This window comes from Aotus nancymaae, unplaced genomic scaffold (genome assembly GCF_030222135.1).
Source record: "Aotus nancymaae isolate 86718 unplaced genomic scaffold, 86718_ANA_hifiasm-v0.15.2.pri h1tg000057l, whole genome shotgun sequence".
Taxonomy (NCBI): domain Eukaryota; kingdom Metazoa; phylum Chordata; class Mammalia; order Primates; family Aotidae; genus Aotus; species Aotus nancymaae.
Window position 1 is genome coordinate 662,717 of NW_026988471.1, and position 18,739 is coordinate 681,455.

Below are 18,739 nucleotides of genomic sequence, written 5' to 3' on the forward strand. Positions count from 1 at the left end.
GTATACAGTCATAGAGTGAATGAAGGGATGGAGGATACATTATACAGTCATAGAGTGAATGAAGGGATGGAGGATACAGTATACAGTCATAGAGTGAATGAGGGGATGGAGGACACAGTATACAGTCATAGAGTGAATGAAGGGATGGAGGATGCAGTATACAGTCATAGAGTGAATGAAGGGATGGAGGATGCAGTATACAGTCATAGAGTGAATGAAGGGATGGAGGATACAGTATACAGTCATAGAGTGAATGAGGGGATGGAGGACACAGTATACAGTCATAGAGTGAATGAAGGGATGGAGGATACAGTATACAGTCATAGAGTGAATGAAGGGATGGAGGATACAGTATACAGTCACAGAGTGAATGAGGGGATGGAGGACACAGTATACAGTCATAGAGTGAATGAAGGGCTGGAGGATACAGTATACAGTCATAGAGTGAATGAAGGGCTGGAGGATACAGTATACAGTCATAGAGTGAATGAGGGGATGGAGGACACAGTATACAGTCATAGAGTGAATGAAGGGATGGAGGATGCAGTATACAGTCATAGAGTGAATGAAGGGATGGAGGATGCAGTATACAGTCATAGAGTGAATGAAGGGATGGAGGATACAGTATACAGTCATAGAGTGAATGACGGGATGGAGGATACAGTATACAGTCACAGAGTGAATGAGGGGATGGAGGATACAGTATACAGTCATAGAGTGAATGAGGGGATGGAGGACACAGTATACAGTCATAGAGTGAATGAAGGGATGGAGGATACAGTATACAGTCATAGAGTGAATGAAGGGATGGAGGATACAGTATACAGTCATAGAGTGAATGAAGGGATGGAGGATGCAGTATACAGTCATAGAGTGAATGAAGGGATGGAGGATACAGTATACAGTCATAGAGTGAGTGAAGGGATGGAGGATACAGTATACAGTCATAGAGTGAGTGAAGGGATGGAGGATACAGTATACAGTCATAGAGTGAATGAAGGGATGGAGGATACAGTATACAGTCATAGAGTGAATGAAGGGATGGAGGATACAGTATACAGTCATAGAGTGAGTGAAGGGATGGAGGATACAGTATACAGTCATAGAGTGAATGAAGGGATGGAGGATACAGTATACAGTCATAGAGTGAATGAAGGGATGGAGGATGCAGTATACAGTCATAGAGTGAATGAAGGGATGGCGGATGCAGTATACAGTCATAGAGTGAATGAGGGGATGGAGGATACCGTATACAATCGTAGAGTGAATGAAGGGATGGAGGATGCAGTATACAGTCATAGAGTGAACAAAGCGATGGAGATTCAGTGGATGCACAGATAAATGCATCCAAACCAACTGACTTTGCATCACATCAGGATCCTTGCAGTTGTAAAGATAATTACAGCTGGTGGTTTTTGGAACATAGTAATGTATATTTTTTATAAATTTGATTTTTTCAAGAGAAAAAACAACTTGCTCACATGACAAGTATTTGCACATGTAGTGTGTATTTTACCATGAGTGTCTAAAGCGGGGTCAGGTTTATGAAGTTGTGATTACTATCGTGGTGCCTTTTACACAGAAGGCCTAGGGTCTGCCCACATCCATGTTCTCTCTGTTGGCCACACTTGCTCATGGGGACACTTCCCAGCCCCCCCTTCACAGAGGTGAGGTCTCCAGCTAGCACTGGCTTAGGAGATGTGGGCAGAGATGACAGGTGACACCTCCTGTTATCTGCTTAAATGTTCCCAAAGATCCTCCCCTTCCTCACTCTGTCCTCACCTCCAGGATAGGTGTGAATGAGCCCTGGAAGACGCACCATCTGGACAGATGGAGCCTGGGGCTGGGTCCCACAGCCACCTGCCCAGAGGAAATGCACTGCTGTGTTAGGAGGGTGCCCCCTGGGGTTGGCGTCTTCCAGCTGCCAGCCTCACTCACCTGCTAAGCATGGTGCCCCCTGGGGTTGGCGTCTTCCAGCAGCCAGCCTCACTCACCTGCTAAGCATGGTGCCCCCTGGGGTTGGCGTCTTCCAGCAGCCAGCCTCACTCACCTGCTACGGCACGAGGATCATCCTATCAGAGACTCCTTATGAGGCATGGAGGGGAATGGAATAGGGAGTCTCTACAAAGAGAAAAACATATCAGGAAGCTAAGGAGGCTTCTAGGTTAGGAGGCTGTGAACATCATGGAAATAAGTTCATGCTGTGATACGAGCAGCAGTGACGGTCTGAAGTGCTTCGAATCCCAGCCGCACTTGTGTTTCAGCCTGGCTTTTTAAATTAAGATATTTCTATTCACAGAAGAGATTTGAGCCATAGCCTGTCAGCCTGAGGAGGTCATCCTGTCTCAAATGTCTCAAGGAGACACTTCCTCATCTTTTACAACAGTTGCTTTCTTTTTGCAGCCTGGAAATGCTCACATTTGTTTTTTAAAGAGGTAAGTTTGAAAAAAGTGAAGTTCTCCAGGTTGTATATAAATCCCAAACCAAAATTTAGATTTAAGTATTTAGAATATGTTTTGTATATAAAATACAGAGCCAAATAGAATAAAATGCTTATGCATTTATACATGCAACTTTGCTAACTATAATGGTGGTATTTTTTCCTGATATGAGTTTGGCAAAAAGGAAATAACAAAGAGGGAATCTGAACTGAGTTGAGGGCAAAGGTATTTTAGCAAAATAGCTGGTCACTGATTAGCTAATAGATGTCCTCACTCAAAATTCCAATCCCCCCAGGTCTTTTGGGCAAACCTGCACGACCTCTAAGTTGGGGTTTCCAGTTTCACTGATAAGTGGGTTTAGTCCACCGCAGCTCATGATTCCTGGCAACCCGGGCCCACACCAATGAGGTAATATTTTAAAACGACTCTGAAATGCATCTTTAATGAATGAAGCACAGTACACCTGCAGGCAATTGAAGTAATGCATACCTTTAATTTCCATCTTCAGAAACCACACGCTTGTTACGGCAATCAATACCACTGTTACTCTGAATTCCCAAAACATGGGCTTTGTGCCAGCACATCTGTCTTGGAAGAAAGAAAATTATTTTTTTCCAATGCTCATGTCACTTTGTTTGGTAGAAGACCCTTTTGAGGCTGTGGTTCAGTGAAAAGCTCTTATTTTTTGCAGTAGATCACCCTGCAGATGTGATGTTTCAATAGAATTACCTGAGATGAAAATCAGGTTTTTTACATTCTCTGATAACTATTTACTGGACACTATTCTACATTCCCTGTGAGGGCACAAAAATTAATGACCCCAGCCATGGATCTTGAAATAGCAATTAGATCAATCCTTTTTCATTACTTTTTTTTTGTATGATCTGGTTCCTACCTTGATGGAAATTACCATCTGGCTAGATACTTTAAAGGGATAGTTAAGATCCTGCCAACATGGGCTACTATTTGTTAAGTGATGCCAACATCCCAAATGCCAAATAAAGTGTGTCCATGATTTTACCTCATTATCACAACAGCATTGTGACTGGGGATTAGACACCCTTATATTTAACTGAAACTGAGAGACTCGCAGAAGTGGAATATTTTACATAATTCAAAAAGTGCAGAGACAAGGTAAAGACGTAGATTGTCAAGGCCAAGGTCGGCGGATTCTTTGAGCTCACGTGTTTGAGACCAGCCTGGGCAACGTGGCAAAACCCTGTCTCTATAAAAAAATACAAAAAAAAAAATTAGCCAGGCATGGTGGCATGCACCTGTGGTCCAGCTCCTTGGGAGGCTAAGGTGGGAGGACTGCTTGAGCCAAAGAGGCGGAGGATGCACTGAGCAGAGGTAGTGCCGCTGCACTCCAGCCTGAGTGATGGAGGTGAAATCCTGTCTCAAAAAAAAAAGATTGAAAGCTTGTCAAATTCACAACACTCCTATTTCTGCTGTTCATGGCCAGATGGAGACGCAGAAGTGGGCGGAGTGAGCCACATGCTCTGGCGCAGCCAATGCTGTTGACCATGAGCCCCAGGACATGGGAGGGTGATTGACGGCCCTGCCCTCCTGTCTCCCCCGCGATAGGGCATGTCTGCGGGGTGTCCCCCTGCAGGTCTGGGATGGGGCTGGGGCTGCTGTTGCTGGAGGAACGCCTGGCATGAGCAAAATAACCATTTTCTCTTCTATGCCACTGAGAGCTGGGGCCGTTTGTTATTACAGAATGACCAGGTCTGTTTTGACAGTCACCAAAGGAGCATGGAGCCCCCTGTGGGGAGGACAGGAAGAGAGTAGACCTGGAAAAAGGGTTTTAGGATGTGGGGCATGGAGAGGGCAAAGGAGGTGTCTGCTGAAAATGGCTTTGAGAACAAAATTTTAACAGTTTTGAAGCAGAAGCCAGATTGAGGCAAGTGGAACGTATGTGTCTTCATGAATTGAGTTCTTCCAAAAAAACTTTTTAATATTATAGATTACTCATAGTTGGTAGACTTTTGATCATTTCTAGAGATAAGAAGGCGCCTGTCAAAACTCACAGAAGGTTGGTGCCATCCACTGCAGCCACACAGCCGCTGGCCCTTCCCGGTTCCCAGGCCCTGCCGCACGCCGGGCCTGGCCACACAGCTGCATGGTCAGCCACTCCTGGCCTGGGTCGGGGTCAGTTGCTGGCACCAAGGATTCTACATGGATCTTAGACAAGAGTACAGTCTCATTAGGGCCGTGATTAGTGATGGCATCTGTGTAAGACCTCGTCCTAAGATGTCCTGGTGCAAAGCAGCACAACTGCCCACCATGCCACGGCCGCTGAGGGTGGGGTCAGCCCCAGCTCAGCCCAGCTCTCAGGAGGGGGCAGTGGACGGAGGTCACTGACAAGTCACTGGAGGGCTCGGTCCTCCCTGACTGCGGTGGAGGTACCCAGCAGGCCCCCAGACCAGGTCACTTCCTTCAGCAAAGCAGGCAGGCTGAGAAGTCCACCGCAATGCCAGCCAGTGGAACCAGCTCTTTTGAGCCTAACCGTGGATCCATTCTGCTCATCAGAGCACCAGGTCCAGCCCTCGCTCCAGGGAGGGGCTCCTGGGGCAGCCTGTGAACACCGCCCACACAGGGGTCAGCTGAGGCTGAGTGAGAAATAATTGGGTTAAGAATGAATGAAATTAAACTCTAATCAAAGCACAGGATATTTTTTAAAAATCACAATCACAGACACTTGGACAGTGGGTGTCCTGAGGCTCTCACCCTTAGGGTGAAGGAAGAAAGCAGAGAATGGCAAGAGGTGACCCACAGACACTGGGTCGACACGTCCAGGGGACCCACAGACACTGGGTCGACGCATCCAGGGGACCCACAGACACTGGGTCGACGCGTCCAGGGGACCCACAGACAGTGGGTCCACGCATCCAGGGGACCCACAGACACAGAGTCAAAACGTCCAGGAGACCCACAGACACTGGGTCGACACGGTCCCCTGGGACCCACAGACACTGGGTCGACACGTCCAGGGGACCCACAGACACTGGGTCAACACGTCCAGGGAACCCATAGACACTGGGTCGACGCATCCAGGGGACCCACAGACACTGGGTCGACGTGTCCAGGGGACCCACAGACACTGGGTCCACGCGTCCAGGGGACCCACAGACACAGAGTCAAAACGTCCAGGAGACCCACAGACACTGGGTCGACACGGTCCCCTGGGACCCACAGACACTGGGTCGACGCGTCCAGGGGACCCACAGACACAGAGTCAAAACGTCCAGGGGACCCACAGACACTGGGTCGACACGTCCAAGGAACCCACAGACACTGGGTCGACGTGTCCAGGGGACCCACAGACACTGGGTCCATGCGTCCAGGGGACCCACAGACACTGGGTCCATGAGTCCAGGGGACACACAGACACAGAGTCAAAACGTCCAGGGGACCCACAGACACTGGGTCGACGCGTCCAGGGGACCCACAGACACGGGGTCGACGCGTCCAGGGGACCCACAGACACGGGGTCGACGCGTCCAGGGGACCCACAGACACGGGGTCGACGCGTCCAGGGGACCCACAGACACGGGGTCGACGCGTCCAGGGGACCCACAGACACGGGGTCGACGCGTCCAGGGGACCCACAGACACGGGGTCGACGCGTCCAGGGGACCCACAGACACGGGGTCGACGCGTCCAGGGGACCCACAGACACGGGGTCGACGCGTCCAGGGGACCCACAGACAATGGGTCGACGCGTCCAGGGGACCCACAGACACTGGGTCGACGCGTCCAGGGGACCCACAGACACAGAGTCAAAACGTCCAGGGGACCCACAGACACTGGGTCAACAAGTCCAGGGGACCCACAGACACTGGGTCAACAAGTCCAGGGGACCCACAGACATGGAGTCAACGTGTCCAGAGGACCCACAGACACGGAGTCAAAACATCCAGGGGACCCACAGACATGGGGTAGACACATCCAGGGGTCCCACAGACATGGGGTGGATGAGGACCAGGGTACTCCTGCATCCACACCATAGCTGCTCCGGGAGTGGCCACACAGGCGTGTCCAAGTCCCTACAGCCAGCAGGTGTCTGTGTGGGGCTGAGATGCAGCTCTCTCAGAGGCGAATCCTCCAAAAGTCCAAACCCAGGAGCTAGGGTGTCCATGCAGCCCTGACCTCAGGACACCCCTGACCTGCAGCAGGGGTGAGCAGGAGGTGGCTGAGGGCCCAGCGGGCCTGGTCCCCAGTGCTGGATTTGCCCTGGCCCTGTCAGCCGGAGCATGGGCGTGGATGGTTGCAGACGTCTGCCCTGGAGGCCGAGTCCTGGCAAATCTGTCCTGACCCAAGGCTCTGCTCCCCTGTGGTGGTGTCAGGCTCTGAAGCCTGGAAGTTCTTTTCCACACGCTCCAGTCCAAGGCCCTCTCCACTGCCTGGGCTGCCCCTCCCGAAAGCCATGCACAAATCTATTTGTTCACTCAAGCAAAACATCTGTGGGTGCCCAGGCTGTCTGGGGGAATGGAATCGCAGGAGGACATGGTGTACCTATAGGAGAGACATGAGCCTGACCGGGAGAACTCAGCCCTTGCCCAGGCCTGCTGGTGGGGGCGGGGATGCCATCAGGGGGCCTGGGATGGGATGCCCAGCTCTCTGCATCCTGCATTTGCTGTTAGAATTAAATCAGACCAGAGCGAGGAGGGATCAGCATCCTCCTGCGTTTTCTGGGTCTTTGGCTTCTGAGTGCAGCAGGGATGGGAGAGGTGGGGGCCGAGAGAGTGACAGCCCCAGACACTTGGGGTCTGGAGATGGACTCACCTGGGAAGGCCCCCATGTCGGGGCAGCTGAGAAAGATCTCGTGGTTTAATGTGAGCGGTTGGCTGACGTTTGGTGCCAGGCTTTAAGATTTAAAACCCAGGGACAGAAGCAAATTAGGTGGAACAGGTCATGGGACAATGGGGCTACCCTGGATCTCCTGTGTGTTCAGGACACACTCTGCCTTTGCTGGCCTCTGCGTCTTGAGGGCATCATTCCTTGCTTGCACCCCACAGTACCCGAGAGGGGACAGAGCTCGCCCCAGTGACGTCCCACTGCGGCCTCGACGTCCCATGATGGGAACCAGCTCGGTCGCACTGCAGCCTTGATGTCCCATGACAGAAACCAGCTCTGTCTCCCTGTGGCCTCAACATCTCAAGACAGAAACCAGCTCTGTCCCACTGCAGCTTTACCATCACTCGACAGGGACCAGCTGAGTCCCACTGTGATCTCGATGTCCCACAACGGGGACCAGCTCTGTCTCCCTGTGGCCTCAACATCTCAGGACAGAAACCGGTTCTGTCCCACTGCAGCTTTACCATCACTCAACAGGGACCAGCTCGGTCCCACTGTGATCTCGATGTCCGAGAACAAGGACCAGCTCTGTCCCACTGTGGCCTCAGCATCTGGTGGTGCTGGATGTTGAGGTGGTGCCAGCCCCACGGGAAGGGAGGACTTTCGTCTCTGCATGCATCCCTGTTGCAGCCCCAGGCCATGGGCTTTGCTGTCAGTCCCTTGAGGGGAAAGCTCAGAACTTTCTTTATGACTGTCTGCAAGTCAGCCATACAAACAATCAGCCGGGTGAGGCCACGACTGCGGCCTAATGTCTGACCCAGCATCTAGGGTTTGGCCACACATGCAACACTGTGCAGTGGGGGCTGGTGAGGAGAGTGACCAGGACCTCGCTGAGCTTAGGATGATGACAGCTCCTGGACGGCAAGTCCCACAGACCTGTATCTCCTGGGACTGGCCTTGGGATGGGCTGCTTAGTACTGAATCTCTTCTGCTCAAAGTCTCTGTTATCTGGTTTGTGTGGCCGTAAATAATGGCAAACGTATGAAGAATTCAAAACATTCTGTTGATGCGGGTGAGCACAACCAAATCAATACCAGTTGCTACTCAGAAATCTGGAAAAGCAATTTTCTGGAATGGATTTAAAATATTTTAGCAACTCAGTGGGGTGGGGTGTCGTCAGACTGTTCATAAAGTGAGGGTCAATGATGGAGCTACAATAACCTAAATTAGTACCACATGACGGCATGCTCAGGCCACTCAGCACGGATCTATGTCTAAGAGGACTTGACAGAGCAAACTTGCCGCTCGGTTTTGTTTCTGAGTGAAGAGGTGCACAGGAGATTCTCTTCAGAGGCTGTGATGGAACCCACACGTCCCTGCACTTAAGAGGCGAATGACGTAGAAAGATCGATACCTGGGTTCTCTTACTCCTTGTGGCTGCAGTGGATGTAGACTTACAATGGCTCCACCACCCTGGAGGCACGGTCTAATGTGAAGGAGAGGGTCCTGCTTGGCCTGTGAAGACGGCTCTAGTGCATTCACACTCTGGCCACACGGCCTGATGTGAAGGAGCCATCTTCACATCAGACCACGTGACCAGAGTGTGTATACACTAGAGTGATGGGTGCACTAGAGCCGTCTTCACGTCTTACAGGCCTGCCTGGCCCGTAAAGACGGCTCTAATGCACCTATCACTCTGGCCGTTCAGTCTGATGTGAAGGAGACGATTGTGCTTGGCCCATGAAGATGGCTCTAGAGCATCTGGGAGCCAGCATCATCCTTGTCCCTCTCCCTTCAAACCTGCTCCCAGCAAAGGACCCCGTCTTTGCCATTTAGAGAAAATAAGGAGTTGAACTAAGTCACAAGGGGCTCGTAATCAGAGTGTATGGGTCCATTTTCATCCTGAGCTTATTAGTCCATCTTCCTCATAAACAGCCTCTGTAAGGTTCTGCCCAGTTCTCTCTTGCCAGGTTTGCCAGTTATCTGTGTATTCTTAGAAATTCTTTATATACTCTGGACATAAGTGTCCTTGCTAATTATTAACCCATGTGCTGCCAACCTTCTCCCAGTTTCTATCTTTTCAAACGGCTTGAAGATGTAGATTTTGTCGTAACTGGCACATGATTCTTGTGCATCTTTACAGCACAGACAGCGATACTTCCATGCACGCCACGTGCAGCTCAGGTCAGGGTAATTAGCAGAACCACTCGAACGCTGACGTGTGTTTGTGTAGGGAAAGCTCAGTGTTCTCACTATTTGAAACTATATAGTTTTGTTTACTATAGTCTTCCTGCAATGATGTGGATCAACAGAACTTTGAAAAGATAAATTCATATTTTTAATGAAATCAACTTTGTCCATTTTCTGTGTCGTTAATAGAGTTTTAGATCTTGTTCAGGACATTTCTCCTTCTACCGAAGTCAGAAAGCTGTTCTCTCGTTTGTTTTTCCTGCAGAAGGTGTAGGGTTTCAGCATCCACAAGTCGTTGAGCCGTGGGAGTTAACGGCTGCTGAGCTGGGAGGTCCCAGGGACACTCAGCGGCTGCTGCGGTGCCCGCGAAGGCCAGTTCCCACGGCTACAGCCCATCCTTCCAACGAGGCCCACACCCGGCTGGGCCACACCAGGGCGTGTGGGGCCACCCACAAGGGCTTCCCTTCACCTCGCCCAGGCCACAGTGCAGGAATTGCCAAGAATCCGTGACGCGTCTTGGTGTCCATTAGGGCTCGCCCCGCTCCTCTCCTCAGGCATCTCCTGGCAGATCCAAGGCCTTTGCTCTGCGCACTCAGGGCCACTTCCGGTTCACACTGGCTGGGGCGGGCCTTGACAATCCGGAAATCCCTTATACGTGAGATCAGCCTTTCAGCTTCCGGTTCATACTGGGCGGGGCGGGCCTTGACAATCCGGAAATCCCTTATGCGAGAGATCAGTTTTCAGCTTCCGGTTCACGCTGGGCGGGGCGGGCCTTGACAATCCGGAAATCCCTTATACGTGAGATCAGCCTTTCAGCTTCCGGTTCACACTGGCTGGGGCGGGCCTTGGCAATCCGGAAATCCCTTATACGCGAGATCAGCCTTTCAGCTTCCGGTTCATACTGGGCGGGGCGGGCCTTGACAATCCGGAAATCCCTTATGCGAGAGATCAGCTTTCAGCTTCCTGTTCACGCTGGGCGGGGCTTGACTATGAAGACCAATCTGGAAATTCCTTCTGTGTGAGATCGACTTTTCTTACCTGTCAATGTGGCATGTTTGCATTTGGCTAACTTTACTTCTTTTAAAACAATTCTATAATTTTATGAATTAAAATATTACATATATTTTAGATTAGTTTCTTGGAAACTTACAATTTTGGTTGATATTGTAGAAGACATCTTTTCTAAAATGCATTTTCTAGCTTTTTTTTATAAAAATAACATTGATGTACACAGAGCTTCTATTCAGTGATCTTCCCCAATGCTTTTGTTAGTGTTTATCTTCTCTCTATATCGTATTTTGGGATTTCTCTGTAGAAAATGTCATCTGTGATTAAGAATACATTTTTTTCTCTTTTCTTTCAAATTCTTACTTTTGTTTCTTTTGTTTCTCTCACTTTATGATAGTGTTTTTATTTTCGTAAAATTGCTTCTTTTCTTCTGAGAATGTCCTTATTCAACCTTTATTCTCAAGAGATTAATTGATGGACATGGTTTTCTGGAGGCTTCCTGTCTCTGCTGCTGGTGAGAAGTTGCCGTTCACCTAATCGCTGTTCCTTCTGGGGGAGGGAGACTCTCTCTGTGGCTTCCATGCTCTTCACTCTTCCTGTGTTGGGCTCAAGTCCTTCCATTTTATTATCATAATTTAATGGGGACTTGGAAGGAGCAGAGGAAAACTGCTGCTCAGCCATCCACCTTGACCGGAGCCCAGCGTGGCTGTGGAGCCATCCTTAGGTGAGTAGAATGAGACCTGCAGGCTCAGCTGTCTTTCTACAGCGTCTCCTCACATCCACACCTCCCATTTCACTGGCCCCTAAAACCTCCTGCTTCTCCAATCTGGGGCTACGCCCAAGTGACATCTTTTGAAAAATTAAAAACATATTGAACCTTAAATGCAATATTGTCTTAATGCATAGTTTTCTCACAGACTAGGTGCAGGCCACGGTAAAATTTCTGTAAATCAGTGGTGCTGTGAAGTCTTCTGCGTGGTTGAGATAATACAAGTATTGGTGCATTCCAGCAGCTCCTAAACGGCACATTCAACATTAAGTAGGAGCTTGTTTCACTTCAACCTGGACTCTCAGCTGGGGATGAGGAGCCACAGAAGTGGCAGTCAACTTTTATAGCCAGACCCAGTCTGCTCTCAGTTTGTGGACTTCGTATTTATATGACCTTGACAGCTTCCTGAAATACCAGCCACTGTGCCTGGTGCATAGTAGTCTTGCATATTTGAGTGCCAGGGAGCTGACCCACTGTAGTTGGAGACCCTGACAGTGAGGTGAGGCTGTCCTCATGGCATCCACTGTGGGAAGTGTGGGGACCTGGGGCCTGAGGAGTTCTAGGCAGTACTGTTCCCATCCATTTCCCAGGGTTTACAGAACCTTTGCCTCTATCTACCTCTTAATGTGGGGCAAATTCTTTCTCATACCCAACCGTGTTTCTCCATGAGGTTTTTAGATTCTCCTTCCAAGCACCCTTTTCTGGCACAAATTTATTATTTCTCTGCTATGCTGCAGCCCCAGCTCCATGCCTCACACACCTGCTGCTGTCTCCTGACAGGGTCACAGTGTCAAGTTCTTTACACACGTGGACATGTAGGGTGGACTCACAGACACTTGAGAAGGTGAGAGACAGGGAGTGGCTGAGGGTTGGGGAATTGCCTGTGGGGTATGATGCTCGCTTTTTGGGTGACAGGTGCCCCAAAGCCTGCACTTCACTGCCGGACAATCCACACATGCAAGAAATCTGCACTTGTCCCCTTGAAGTATATGAGTAAACAAATGATTAGAAGGAGAAACGCTCTACACAGATGATGGGACCCAGCCTTGCTTCTCTGTCCACTTCCTGCTCAGCTGGCACACAGAGTAGAGTGTGGGCACCTCCCAGGACCACAGTGGCCTCCTGAGAGTCAGGCTCCTGCAGAGGCTTGGGGTGAGGAAGCAACACCATGGGCTTCCAGATCTCCTCGTGTGTTCCTCAAACCATCCTTGCCTCTGAGTGTAGGATGCTGTTTTCTGTCTTTGGTGCTCACCCTTCTGACATCAGAGAATGGCAGCGCTGAGTTAGGAAGGAGAAATGGACCCCGGCTTTAGGCCATGACAGCTCCATATCCCATATCAATATCACTGTGGACCGTGGAATTCACTTCATTTTTCTGGAAATCCCTTTTCTTATCTAAAATATGGAGGTAATACCATTTACCTTCCAGGGTTGTAAAATGGTTCACTCAAACTGCTTCCCAGGAGGTTTCTGATGTAAACATGGCTCCCAGCACTGGGGCACAGGATAGGCTCTGTCCTCTGGATGTGCAGCTTCCAGTGGAAATTTAAGGAAGTGTGAGTGAGCGCATCAGTGAGCAGAATGAGTGTAGACAGAACTTCTATAACATAATATAAAGTGGGGCTTCTGGGTGGGGATGGGTGGGGGACACTTTAGATGGGTGCCCAGAAGCCCCCTCTGAGGAGGTGATGGTCGTGCAGAAGCAGATCAACATGAGCCTTGGCTGGAGGCACATTCTGAGCAGAGGTGGAAGCCGGCCGGGGCCGCCAGGAGGAAAGACACTTGTTCTGCAGGATTAGTGCAGGTGAAGCACCCTGAGTAAGTTACCATCCTAAAAATGAGGCTCTCCATGGAGGCCACATCACAAAGGCTCTTACACACGTGGTGCAGGCATCCAGTTTTATTCTGAGGACCTAAGGACAATGGGAAATGCACCATGGGCTCTGCTCAGGCAAAGGAGGTTGTCAGATGATGGAATTTTCTAAGTGAATTATTCGAGTCTCACAGAAGAACATATGTATTACACACAGAAGTTATAAAGCCTAAGAAAAAATGAATACCACATTGTCTATGGCAAGTAGAACATTGTCAAACCATTAAATACACCTGAACACTCCTCCCCTGAGAGAAAACAACATAATTAATCACACAGAAAAAATCAGGGTTAGCTGATTGCATTTTCCAAAGACAGCACAAGACCACCCCTCATCACACTTGCTCCCTCACAGTGGGACTCCAACTTTGACGCACCTCCAGGATATGGAGTGCTGTGTCCCTGTCTTGGATCCCACGCAGATTTTGTGACTTCGCCTGAGAGTGGGATGAGATGGGATGAGAAAGTGATACACCTTGTTGTCTTGAGACATTTGTTCTTGGAACCAGCCACCATGCTGTGAGGCAGCCCAAGAGGCCATGAGGAGGCCTACTTGGCCTATCCTATCATGGCCCCAAGCCACAGCCCTTGTGGATCCCTGCTGCTGATCAGCACCAACCAGCCAGTCATGAGGGCAGGTGCATGTGGAAAGTGAATCTTCCTGCTACCCCCAAGCTGAGGTGTGTGAGGCAAAGGCAAGCTGTCTCCTGGGATCTCTGCCCACATTGCAGATCTGTGAGCGACGTTGTGACTGTTTTCATTAGCTGAGGCTTGGGGTTGTTTATCACAAGGTACTAGTAAGTAAAACAGATTTGGTACCAAGAGTGGCATGCTGACATAACAAAACCCAAAGCCTGTGTCCTTAGTGCTGGGAAGTGAGAGGCATCTGAGGGCTTTAAGTGTCTGTAACAGGAAATGTTTTATATTTTCTCCTCTGGGGATGAAGTGCTGTGATTATTTCATTGTTTAGATACTCTATTAGGTTACAAAAGTTTCCCTTTTCTCCTAGTTTGTTAATAGTTTTTGTTTGATTGGTTCATTTTGTTTTTTAGTTCATGAGTTTTGAATTTTATCAAATGTTTTTCCTGCAGCCATTGAAATCGTCATAGTTAACTGAGTTACGTTGTGTTTTCTCTTCAATACACAGCCGGGTTCATTTTCATAACATAGGCAAGTTTCCCACTTGCATGTATAGCAGTTACTATGTGTTTTTTTCTTGTGCTTCTCTTTTCTAGTTTGAGAATCAATTTTATTGTTTGCCACAGTAAAATTAAATAATAAGCTTGGGTTTGTGTGTACATTTTTATTTTTAAATTTTATCTAAAACATGTTATTTTATGTATATATGCATTTGTTTTTTAAGATTTTCTTCTTTCTCATCTTATTTTGGATTGTTTTCTTTTTTTTTATTCTGTCTACAGATTTGATGGTTATATACTCCCTTCATATTTCTTTAATATTTCCTTAACAAAGCCTGAAGTTAATTAATATCTGTCTTAACTCAGACTGCTCTAGCAAACACCACAAACTGAGTGGCTTAAACACCAGAAATTTATTTTCTCACAGTTGTGGAGACTGGGCACTGAAGATCGGGGTTTGGGGTGGGCAGCCGATGTGTTTCTCGTGAGGGTTTTTCCTTGTGTCCTTGCAGGTTGGGAGCTCAGTGGTGTCTCCTCTTATCAGGAAACCAGCCCGACGGGACCACGCCCTGCCCAGTGATCTCCTTCTACCCTGACGACCTCCTTAGAGGAGCCATCTCCAAATACAGTCCCACTGGGAGTTAGGAATGGACAGATAAATTTTGAGAGCACACGATCCATTCCATAGCAATATCTGTGGTCTCCTCACAAAAAAATTCTTCTCCTGAATTATTGGTTACTGCTGTCCAGGACTTTATCTTTCTCTCAAATGCATGTTATTATCATAATATCATTAATGTCATAATCATCATAATTTTCTGTAATGTGTTTTAGATTTAAACAAATAATAACCAATTCATTTTCTTTCATAACTTCTTACTTCTTTTACTATCATGTGGTAAAGGAAGGAGGACATCTCTGTTTCTTCAGGCAGTCTGTGTGTAGTAAACCCTCCTAATTTTCTTCAGCTGAAAATGATTTAAATTTGTTCTTATTGAGGAAATGTAATTTTACAGGGCACACACATCTAGGCTGACGATTGTTTTCTATCAGCATTGTAAGGGATTATTCCGAGCTTCTCTTCACTTTCAGTATTGCTTTTGAAAGTCTGCAGTCCACAAACCTCCAAAAGCAATGCCGAAAGTTAAGAGAAGTTTGGAATAATTATTAGACGGAGCCAGAGTTTTCTCTCGTCTTACGTACTTTACGTTTATTCTGGTCATTGTCAGTTTTACTCCAGTGTGTCCGGATGTAGCTTTGCTTTGTATTTATTCTGCTTGACAGACAGCGTGCTTTTGTAATCAAACTGTTTACTCATTTATTTACAAATACGGTCTCTCTCCAATTCTTCTTCTTGTTCTGTCCTACTGGAATGACATTAGATATATACTGCATCTTCTCACTTTATCAAGAGAAGTTTAACAAACCAACATTTTTCGTCTCCTTTCTCTAGATTTCTCAACAGCCTCCTCTATGGACCACACAGCTGGTGCTGCAGGGAGGATCTGTATCACCTCCCCGCAGGCCCCTGGGTCTCTGCGGGTCTTGCTGAAAACCTTCCTGGGTAAACACCTACAGCTTGCATAACTTAGATCCGATGGCCGACATGAGAGATGGTAGCTGGGTGACCACACTTCAGGGGCCACATCAACAGCACCGGGACCTGCCTTGGGGATGCAGGTGACTTCCACGGACTCCTCTGAAAACCGACTACAGGAATGTTCTTAGAAATAGAGGTGTTTTCAAAAAACAAACTGGAACTACTTAGATAAAATGAATCATTAGTGTGTAGATGTCTGTAAATGTCCAAGAAATTATTATTAAGAAACACTAGTTATTCTTGCTAAACCTTCGTGTTTATAATGAAAACATATTATTTTCTTCTGAAATGGCAGTGTGGGTTATCATCTATATTTCAATTGAGATACAAGCTCTCAATTTCTAGCCATCATTATTCCTTGGTGCAGTTATTGTAACAAAAACAGCCAAACCGGCCTTTACCTTATTTTTATTTATTTATTTGAAAACTGAGTCTTGGAAAAAGAACCCAAATCATCCTTTATCCCTGTAGTTTCAGTTATTAGTCGACTGCCCTGTGCTTCCTGGAAACCTGGGTGTTTTCTAGCACATGTGGTGGCTCCAGGACCCATGGCCCTGCACCAAGGGATGATCACTCAACAGCAAACCTCTGCGCCCCACCTTCCCTAGAACTGTGGGGTGCAGTGTCCATGTGCTGGGGTTCCTCTTCCCAATTCCTGTTCAGTTTCTAGTAAGTCATTAGGTCACCCTCTCTCCGTACTTCTGGGCGCCCTGCCAGATGGAAGGCTGTATCTGGCAGGCGTCTCCTCTCCCTGCCTGCAGTCGGCCTCAAACCCACACAGACGGGGCACCCTTGCCACTCTTCTGAGTAGTTTTCATTAACATCAGAAATTGGAGAAACTAGAAAAATACTGACATGTATAGAACGTGAAATATAATTTGGAATGTAAACTGGAAATTTAACCTTGGAAATAAAAGCATTCATCATGCTGTAACATGTTCAGAGGAGAAATGTGTGGAACCCAATATTCCAGCTGAGACCAGCTTAGGGGCTTGCAGGGGCGACCTTGGGTTTTCGTTTCTTTCTTTCTTTCCTTTCTTTCTTTCTTTCTTTTTCTTTCCTTCTTGTTTTCTTTCTCTTTCTTTTCTTGTTTTTTTGTTTCTTTCTCTTTCTTTTCCTTTCGTTCACTCTTTCTGTCTCTCCCTCTCCCTCTCTCTTTTTTCTTTTTTCTTTCCACTGTTTAACAGACCAAAATGTGACCTCTTCTCAGGTCAAGCGTATGTTTTTAGAGCCTATTTCTTATTCCACTGCCTTGTCCTGGCTTTCACAAGAGGGGAGGGTGGTGAGGGAGTCAGTGATTGCACGTGAATCATACTCGTTCTTCACTGCAGTTTCACAGACAGAACCCACCGCAGCCGTTCCCCAGACCCAACAATTTTCTTTCCATTTGCCTCACTTGTTCTTCTCTTCCTCTCACACAGCTCACGCCAATCCCTCCTGTGACTTTCATGTGATTCCCACAGCTTCAGCCTTTTCCCAAGTCCTCAAACCCAAATGCTCCAAAGCCATATTGGCCTGCTGTCTTCCAGCCTTCAAATTTGTTCATAGCACACATGATCTGAAGGGGATCTGTTATCACACTGCAAGCCTCCTACGTCTGTGAGGCCTGATGGGCCTCATTCATGGTTTCCACGTGTTCTGCTTTGCCAAGAAGAGTCAAAAAAAAAAGGAAGGAAGGGAGAGAGGAAAGAAGGAGGGAAGGAAGGAAAGAGGGGGAGAAGAAAGAAGGGAAAGAAGAAAGGAAGGAGAGAAGGAAAGAAGAAGGAAGGGAGGGAGGGAGGAAGGAAGGGAGCGGAGGGAGGGAGGGAGGAAGGGAGGGACGGAGGGAAGGGAGGGAGGAAGGGAGGGAGCGGAGGGAGGGAGGGAGGAAGGGAGGGAGCAAGGGAGGGGAAGGAGCGGAGGGAGGGAGGAAGGGAGGGAGGTAGGAAGGGAGGGAGGGGAGGAAGGGGAGGGAGAGAGGGAGGGAGGCGGGGAGAGGGAGAGGAGGGGCGGGAGGCGGGGGGATGGAGGGAGAAAGGGAGGGAGGGAGAGAAGAAGCAGAGGAACACATGGGCACACCAAAACTTCTTAGAGCAAATCCTATCCTTCATTCCGTGGGATCACTCCTGGTCTTTCTGAGTGTGGGGCCACATTGTCATAGGTACCAACACTGTCACTATGGGGCCAGAAGGGACACCTGAACTTCTGCATTCTAGGGGAGGGACAGCATTTTTAAAAGTATTTTTTTCTGTTCAGAAAAATACCTGAATGAGCTTTCAAATTGAAAAAAAAAAAGTGAGTCTCCAGTGGAGAAAAATATAACTAAAGTCCTTTACATAATAGATGCAGGATTTGTCTGGAGTCCTCTGACTAGAATCAAGGACAGAAAGAGTGGGTGACATAGGTAAAAACCAAACAGCGAAATGTGAGCTGAGCGAGGGGAAAAGGACACTCTCAGAAGCTGTGAGTGGCCATGGATTCCTGTGGACATGGTGGGGGAGAATCCTGTGATGGAGAATGGCCAAAAAGTTCCCATCTTTTGTGGATATTCAAGTACAGGTTATTCCCAGGAATCTTTTGTAGCATTATCTAATACTGAATTTAATTTGCTCCCTCCACTAGGTATAGACATTTAAGGAAGATCTCATAATTCTGCTTCTTTACCATTATGAGAGGACAGTGGAAGTGTCCAGCCTGTGGAAAGAGGGCAAGATTAAAGAGGTGAGACACTGTAATACACGAGCAGAGGCAAGCGGATGTATAAAAAAATTCCAAAATACAGTCTTAAATATTCAGAACATTATTTCCCTCTAACATGAGACTCTCAAGTCAAGTCATCAAATGTTCAAGGCAGGTTCACTCCACACAGTCATTCAGGGACCCAGGACTCTTCCATCAATGGCTCTACAGAGCCCTGGTTTATTGGTGGGGCACGAGTGA